The sequence below is a fragment of the Aegilops tauschii genome, chromosome 3, assembly GCF_002575655.3.
Source record: "Aegilops tauschii subsp. strangulata cultivar AL8/78 chromosome 3, Aet v6.0, whole genome shotgun sequence".
Taxonomy (NCBI): domain Eukaryota; kingdom Viridiplantae; phylum Streptophyta; class Magnoliopsida; order Poales; family Poaceae; genus Aegilops; species Aegilops tauschii.
This window is the reverse complement of record NC_053037.3, coordinates 609372201-609380953: the sequence shown is the minus strand read 5'-3', so window position 1 is coordinate 609380953 and position 8753 is coordinate 609372201. Positions and strand designations below refer to the sequence as shown.

General features: G+C 40.9%; 1 long non-coding RNA gene across 5 annotated transcripts; it reads right to left on the bottom strand.

Annotated features, from left to right (window-relative positions):
* Positions 1–2277: 2277 nt before the first annotated feature.
* LOC109763167 (uncharacterized) lies at positions 2278–7314 on the bottom strand. 5 transcript variants are annotated; one of them, XR_002232844.4, is made up of 6 exons: positions 6801–7295; positions 6585–6676; positions 6072–6173; positions 4591–4835; positions 4023–4118; positions 2278–2462 (listed from the first exon to the last, which is right to left on the bottom strand). It is a non-coding gene; the product is annotated as an uncharacterized lncRNA (long non-coding RNA). The 5 variants fall into 5 exon arrangements; XR_006671225.2 differs by lacking the exon at positions 2278–2462 and adding an exon at positions 5734–5919 and having other exon boundaries at positions 3721–4118; positions 6801–7281; XR_006671221.2 differs by lacking the exon at positions 2278–2462 and having other exon boundaries at positions 2585–4118; positions 6801–7291.
* Between the last annotated feature and the right edge of the window lie 1439 nt (positions 7315–8753).

The window sequence follows — 8753 nt, the reverse complement described above, 5'->3', positions numbered from 1 at the left end:
CTATGGAGATGCCCATCAATTGATGTTAATGTGAGGAGTAGGGATTGCCATGCAACGGATGCACTAGAGCTATAAATGTATGAAAGCTCAACAAAGGAAACTAAGTGGGTGTGCATCCAACTTGCTTGCTCATGAAGACCTAGGGCATTTGAGGAATCCCATTGTTGGAATATACAAGCCAAGTTCTATAACGAAAAATTCCCACTAGTATATGAAAGTGACAAAAACAAGAGACTATCTATGATAAGGATCATGGTGCTACTTTGAAGCACAAGTATGGAAAAAGGATAGTAGCATTGCCCCCTTTTTTCGGGCCTTTCTTTTTTTTGGCCTTTTTTATTGGGGACAATGCTCTATAAATGATGATCATCACACTTCTATTCATTTACAACTCAATGGTTACAACTCGATACTAGAACGAAGTATGACTCTATATGAATGCCCCCGGCGGTGTACCGGGAATGAATGAAGAGTGAAATGTATGAAATAATATGCATGGTGCCTTTGCCACGAATACAATGTCAACTACATGATCATGCAAGGCACTATGACAATGATGAAACGTGTCATGAAAAACGGAACGGTGGAAAGTTGCATGGCAATATATCTCGGAATGGCTATGGAAATGCCATAATAGGTAGGTATGGTGGCTGTTTTGAGGAAGATAAAAGGAGGTTTATGCGTGATAGAGCGTATCGTATCACGGGGTTTGGATGCACCGGCGAAGTTTGCACTAACTCTTAAGGTGAGAAAAGGCAATGCACGGCACCAAAGAGGCTAGCAATGAAGGAAAGGTGAGAGTGCGTATAATCCATGGACTCAACATTAGTCATAAAGAACTCACATACTTATTGCAAAAATCTACAAGTCATCAAAACCAAGCACTACACGCATGCTCCTAGGGGGGAGGTTGGTAGGAGTTAACCATCGCGCGCTCCGACCTCCACACAAGGGATGACACTCAAAGAACATCTCATGTTTCAAATTTGTTACACAATGTTTACCATACGTGCATGCTACGGGATTTGCAAACTTCAACACAAGTATTTCTCAATTTTACAATTACTCAACTAGCACAACTTTAATATTATGACCTCCATATCTCAAAACAATCATCAAGCATCAAACTTTACTTAGTATTCAACGCACTCATAAGAGAGTTTTTACTAATGTTGAATACCTTGCATATTAAGAGTAATTTCATGATTAAAGCAAATTACCATGCTGTTTTGTAGGACTCTCAAAATAATATAAGTGAGGCATGAGAGAACAATAATTTCTATAAACAAATCCACCACCGTGCTCTAAAAGATATAAGTGAAGCACTAGAGCAAAAACTATATAGCTCAAAAGATATAAGTGAAGCACATAGAGTATTCTAATAAATTCCGAATCATGTGTGTCTCTCTCAAAAGGTGTGTAGAGCAAGGATGATTGTGATAAACTAAAAAGCAAATACTCAAATCATACAAGACGCTCCAAGCAAAACACATATCATGTGGTGAATAAAAATATAGCTCCAAGTAAAGTTACCGATGGACGAAGACGAAAGAGGGGATGCCTTCCGGGCCATCCCCAAGCTTTGGCTTTTTGGTGTCCTTAGATTATCTTGGGGTGACATGGGCATCCCCAAGCTTATGCTCTTGCCACTCCTTGTTCCATAATCCATCAAATCTTTACCCAAAACTTGAAAACTTCACAACACAAAACTCAACAGAAAACACTACAAGAAATATGTCAACTTGTGACCCTCACTATTGGCCGCTGAAAGGTCATAGTTTTTCATTTGCGACCTTTTTGTGACCAAAAACAGAAGGTCAAAAGCTGGCAGTCGTAAACTGAAATTAGTAACCTTCTCTGTGATATGTAAAAGGTCGTTGGTTCTTCGACCAAATTTTTGGTCACTAGGCAGCCTCCTCAGGCCACGTAGGCATCCAGCGTGGCAAGCTGATATGGCACAAGAATCAGCCCGGTCCGATTCGGCGTTTTACATGGGCCGAGCCCAACAATTCGGCCTTTTTAATGTAATTTTTCCTGTTATTATTTACTAGCTACATGGGCTTGGGCCATTGGTTCGACCTTTTTGCTTTCTAAGGTGCAGCCTTTTCACATTCTATATATTTTTTATTTTCGGGTTTTCTTTTTTGTTGTTACATTCAATTTTTAGATTACTGTAATCAACTGGATGCACATTGTCAGGTTCTTCTAGGCACTAGGTCCCAAACATCAGGTTGTAATTTTTCACAACTTGTAACTCAATGTATATACTCAATGATATACCAATCAGAGAACACATTTTAAATATATTCAAATAACAGCCAAATCACCAATATACCAATCAATTTTATTACATTCCACCAATCACAATATAATCATACAATATTACACCAATCACAATATAGCACTCTACGGATAAAACGCTCAACAAGTAAGCACGTCTCCAACACCTTAGCACCTTGAGCCTGCAAAACATCACATCCAGCCACATATTAACGATCAAATCAATTCACCCCTTGACGGCAATAAAAAACGGTGCTCATGTATGAACGAAAATAAAATAAACAATCTTTGAGGCCATAGCATGTGCTACAAAAATCTTAACAAATGCATAGATGTCCACACAGAGCACATCCTACATGCACCAAGCATCAGGCATATGTTCAAGAAGACAAGTAATTTGAGATGGAAACAAGTACACCTAACAATCTGACATGTGTCGTAGCACCAGCAAAAGAGCAAGACATGGAAGAATTTACAAGAACATCACCCTGGGAGTCCAATTACATGTACATGAGGTACTGCTGCTAGCACTACTAGGAAAAGGGCTATAGCCAATATTGACATTAATGGCACACCACATATGTGGTGCGCCAATATAGCAGTGGCGCACCATGTGTAGGTACGCCATTAGTGTCCATATCACTAATGGCGCACCACACCCACGATGCACCACTACTAACAATTTTTTTCCCAAAACTAGTAATGGCGCACCAGGGCATAGTGCGTCATTACTAGTTTTAATTAGTAATGGTGCACCACACACACTCTGTGCGCCACTACTAACAATTTTTTTTTACTTTTTTTTCAAAACTAGTAATGGCGCACCAGGGTATAATGCGCGCAACCACGATGCGCCACTACTAACAATTTTTTTTACTTTTTTGCAAAACTAGTAATGGCGCACCACGTAACAGGTGCGCCATTAGTAACCAGGGTTACTAATGGTGCATTGGTAGGTGGTGCACCATTGGTAGCTTTGACTAAATGCACCCCCTGACCGTCTTTTTAGTTTAAAAAAAATAAGAGAAAATGATGGAAATGTCAAAAAAATAAAAGAAAAGAAGTTTCCCACGTGATATGTGGTCTAGTTGTTGGGAAAATTTACAAATATGAATTTCGACTTTATTTGCAAAATATCTCTGGAATTTAGTAAAATGGGCACCATTTTCTAGGTGCGCCACTAGTAGCAGAAAAAAAATTGGTTTAGAATTTTTTTTTAGAAAAAATGTTCAAAATATGATACGTAATATGACCGGGAAGTTTGAAATATTTTTTCAAAATTTCATCACATTCATAAACATGAACAAAGTCATAGACATCAACAAGTGCCTATTAAGTGAGGTGGTGCTGGGGTTGGATAGAACTGCGAAGTTAAGCGTGCTCGGGCTAGAGTAGTGTGAGGATGGGTGACCTTCCGGCAAGTTTGACCACGGAGTGCGATTTGACTTGAGATTAAGTATATTGACCCAAGATTAAGCCATAGTGACCCGAGATTAAGAAAAAAACAAAAAAAATTCTGAAAAAAAATTGAAAAAAAAAATTCTGAAAAAAAATTTGAAAAAAAATTGTTAGTAATGGCGCACCAGATATGTGGTGCGCCATTACTAAAATATTTGGAAAAAAATTCTGAAAAAATATTTTCTGAAAAAGAAATTGTTAGTAATGGCGCATCAGATATGTGGTGCGCCATTACTAAGTCAGATAGTAATGGCGCACTGTTGGACATTGTAATGGCGCACTACCAGATGCGCTACTATTATAGCTCTCGTGTGCGAGTATAAGATCAGATCCAACTGACTCGAAGCGGCCGTTTGTCGAGCGATCTTTCATTTCCTGGTCTGCAACAAGAGGTAAATGCTAGAGATTAGCAACTGCTGCCAAACCCAATGTGACAAAGAGGTAAGCACTATAAACTGGATTTATAAAAATTGACAGTATAAGTAAAAGGCACAGCCTGTGCAAGTTTATCAGTACAAACTGGATTTATAAACAAAATCTAATGGTATAAACAAAAGGCAGAGACTGTACTATGCAAGTTTAGCACTATAAACTGAATTTATAAACAGAATTTAACAGCACGGACAAAATGCAGACTACTGTGCTAGTTTAAGATGAATTTTGTTCAGTGCTGCTGATGAATCTTGTGCTTGTTCTAGCCGAGGAGAACTGAGTAGTGAGCTATGTACAAACAAAAGCAGAGACTATATACTGGGTACTGATGCACTATTCTATGATCTGAGCCCCCCCACAATTTCATGTACTAGGATATACATCACCAGTATAAATGAAAAGAAGAGAAGTCTAGCTTACTTCTAGAGGTGCTGAACCGTGGTGAGAAGTGAGCTGCTGAAGCCGGACTGAAGGAGCAGCTGGGAAGCAAGGAAGTCGGACTGGGACTTGACTCTCGAGCAAAAGGGCTTGGCCATAGGGGATCTAGCCGTCGAGCTTGAGGGTCACAGGGCCACAAGGGTGTGGATCTTGTGGGTCGCCGTCCTACTGAGAGCCCACGACGGAAGGGTGTCGTCGACCAGGGAAGGGCGTCCAGATTCTATCTTCTGCAAATCACAATAAACTCCAGTCACATTGTGTAGTATATCAAATATAAGCAACAATGCAGCAGCTGAAACCACTACCTAACTAATTTGTAGGAAAGCTCATGATGTAATCAAACATTTACTTAAGGCCTAGGTTATTGATTACAAGCTAGGTGAAATGCAAACATACTCCTATTGTAGTGATGGATCCCAACTTGTTTAAATTAGAGTAGTTCGTCTAACTTGCACAATCCAGAGAGAAATATGTGCATGTCTCGGATTGATTTGGGTAGTCAACAGAAGTGATTTGCATGTTGTGTATGTAAATGTAAAGTTCTTTTAGGTACAGTACAAATGGGTACTCCTGCTGCTTAATGATGCATCTTAATTAAGAAAAAAATTCAGTTAATTTAATGATGCATCTTAATTTCTCATAAATTTGAAGAAAGCATCAATGCTGACAATAGGGAGTAAATCGGTTAAGAAATGTTTCAGTGTTGATCATGATCATGTACACTACTAAACAATGAACAAGAGGAGAAGAGAAGAGAATAGAGAAGAGAAGAACACTAAATTCCTACATTACTAAACAAGAGCAGTACACTACTAATGCACTTGCTACTCCAGTAATCGGAAGCAATACTCCAATACTGCTGTATTGGAAACAATACTGCAGTAGTTCAAGCAGTACTTCAGTACTGTAGTTCAGTGGAGTAGCTGCAAAGAATTAACACTAAGCATAAGATACACTAAAGAACTTTCAGTGGAGCAGCTGCACATAATTAAGAAAGCATCAGCAAGTTAACAAGCTACTGAAAAACTACTGCAACCAAAACAGTACTGCAAAATACAGAATTTGCAAAAATTTGTAAACTAAATTTTTTGCCAAGGAAACAAAAATTTATAGCTTCAGGCCTACAGAATAGCTTCAGGCTGGAGCACTACAGTTGTTGGTTAGACTTCATATAGCTTCAGGCTGGTTGGAGTACTACAGCAGCAACCATTTCATGGTTAGACTACTCCATTTGCAGTAGCCAAATATTCATATATCTACAGTAGCTTCAGGTTGGTTGCCTGACTAAATAGTCATCCTCTCGTGAGTATTCTGCAGCAAAAGAGTTGCTGCTTAGGTAGTGGCAATAGTTGACCCTGCGCTAAATTGCTCTTTGCAATTTTGGACTGAATGTATTGAGATGTTTAGCTACTGTCAGCAGAGTTGCAGAGTAGTGATTTACGGATGGGGTGTGATGGGCTCACCAAAGTAGAAGGTGGCCTACTAGGCGCAGACCTCGCCGCAGCGGTCGTAGGCATCGCCCAGGAGGCCCCAACCGAGTGCTTGTTTCAGCACCAAGTTAAATTCTGTCAAGCATGTAGGTAGATTCAGACCAGCAGCATACCAAGCAAAAAATGAAGTATGGCTCTAAAGGGAATTCTGGTGATCGTCGGAGCATCCTGTAATGTTTAGAACCCCAAGATAGTGATATCAGTGCAGGACTGGAACAAAGAATGATGGCATACTAGACGAACAGTGAGTGGCAGAACAGAGCAAACATATATCAAGGTAAAGGTGAATCTATCTATGCACCATGATTCTTTTGTCCAGGAAAAGATATCATCTGAACTGTAGTCGACCTAGAGTGTACGAGGGCATAGTATTTGTCTATCCAGAATATACTACCGAGTGTTGCATTCTTTTTCCAGAAGAAAACATTAAGCTATCTATCTAGTACAGTAGCTGCTAGCCATGAGAGCGGTAAATATTGAGGTGACCTGAGCAAGCGCCAAGGGCTGATGGTCAGTTGGTGATGCTGAACCCGGTGGCCCCATTTTTCGCTGGTCATGGTCGCCATGGTTCCAAGGTCCTGCAGAAATTGGCAGCCACTCTGTTTCAAAGCTCCCCCGTGGCGCCTAATCAAAACAGAGCAAGAATGGGGGATCTAGCACACGGTGGATGCGACCAAGGACAAAGTGGGGGAGGCGATTTACCTCATGTGCTCGACGGACGAAGGCGGTGGATCTCAGACGAACAGGTCGCAGTTGTAGATCTCCACGCCCCCGCCGTCAGCGACGACGGGCGTCTCCCCGTCCTTGAGCATCTTCCGCGCCATGGCTTGGACTCCGGTCAGTCGCAGAACAGAACCCTAGGACGACGCTTGGGGGCGCAGGCGTGGGGGTGAGACATGGATCAGATTCCCACGGGCATCGCGTGGCGGCGGCGGCAACAGCGAACGATGGAGGGATGCGTGGCCGCCGCGAGGGTTTTGGGGGCCGGGCCGACGCCGTAAGTGCTCGGAACGGCGGCGCCGTCGCGCTCCGGGCGCGGTCGTCAGAGGCGCTGCGGAGCAAGCGTGGACGGTACGAGGTCGTGGAGACGAGGCTGCGGTGCCGGCGCGAGGGTGGATCGAGGGGAGGAGACGAGGCTACGGTGACAGTGGTGGGTGGGTGTGGGTGGCGGCGGGGTTGCCTCGATGGGATCTGGGGGATCGAGGGGAGGGTGAGTGGGTAGGTTAGGGTTTCTGTTTCTCGGGAGAAGCTCCGCCGTTGGATGGACGCGCGATGTATGGCTTAGATTGCTCCAATTTGGTGATCCGCGTGAAGGCGGTTCCTTGCGTCTCATTAGCAGACTATCTCACGCTTGTATCTCAAAACATTGAACTGAAATCTCTGAATATTTTTCAAAGAAACATAACAATGGCATTGTTTATCAAAATGATCTCCTATTTCGCATAAGTATGCATCTTGGAATAGCAAACAATGTTGCCAAATAGAGCTTTCATTTTCTTTGCACAAAAAAATCATTTTCCATTTTTAGTGTCCAAAATGAGCTTTTTTGTGAAGAACCTACCATATATTTGTTGTAAAATTGGACAAATCAACTTTCTAAAATATTAGGCCATGTTTAATGTACAATTGATCAAATGGTTTGGTGTCAAAAACTTTAATCCACCTCTCGTGAAAAGAAACAAATTTTCCGCCGGTTTAGTTGGAAGTGGGTCAAGTTTGAACTGCAGCTACCTCGTTCTTTCCTCTTTATTTTTTCAAAAATCATTTCTAGGTACACAAGTATCAATTTAATCATAGAAACATAAAAAGTTTTCCAAGATTCAACCACTAGTTAGGAACGGCCATTCCCGCCGTTTTGACCGCATTTTGAAACGGGCTTAAAAAATTAAAAAAATTAAAAATTGGGAAACATTCGCATTGTGTCATTATATGAGGCCAAGTTTCCAGGAAAAATAACAAACTTGTAATACGGCAATTATTTTAAAAAATGTTCTCAGAAACGAGCTATCACGTGTGGAAATCAATGGCTTTCAAGCCAAATGATCAATCTTATGGCCACATTCATGGCATAGTTTGTTCAAATGATATCATATTGTGCACAAGGGTGCATATTGGAATGGCAAACAATGTTGCCTAAGGAAGTTTTCATTTTCTTTGGACGAAAAAACCATTTTCCATTTTTCGAGTGCCCAAAAGGAGGTTTTTTTTATGAAGGACCTCCCAAATAATTGTTGCAAAATTGGACCAAATAATTTTTATAAAATACTAGACCATATTTAATGCACAATTGACCAAATGGTTGGGTGTAAAAAGTGTTGATCCACCTCTCGTGAAAAAGACAAATTTCCGCCGATTCAGCTGGAAGCAGGTCAAATTTGAACTGTAGCTGCCTTGTAGTTTGCTATTTATTTTTTCCAAAAATCATTTCTAGGTACATAAGTATCTATTTAATCAGAGAAACACCAAAAAAATTCCAATATTCAACAACTAGCTAGGAACGGTCATTCCCGCCGTTTTGACCGCATTTTGAAACGGCCATAAAAAATTCAAAAAATGAAAAAATTGGGAAACCTTCGCATTGTGTCATTATATGTGGCCAAGTTCCCAGGAAAAATAACAAACTTGTAATACGACAATTATTTTTAAAAAATGTTC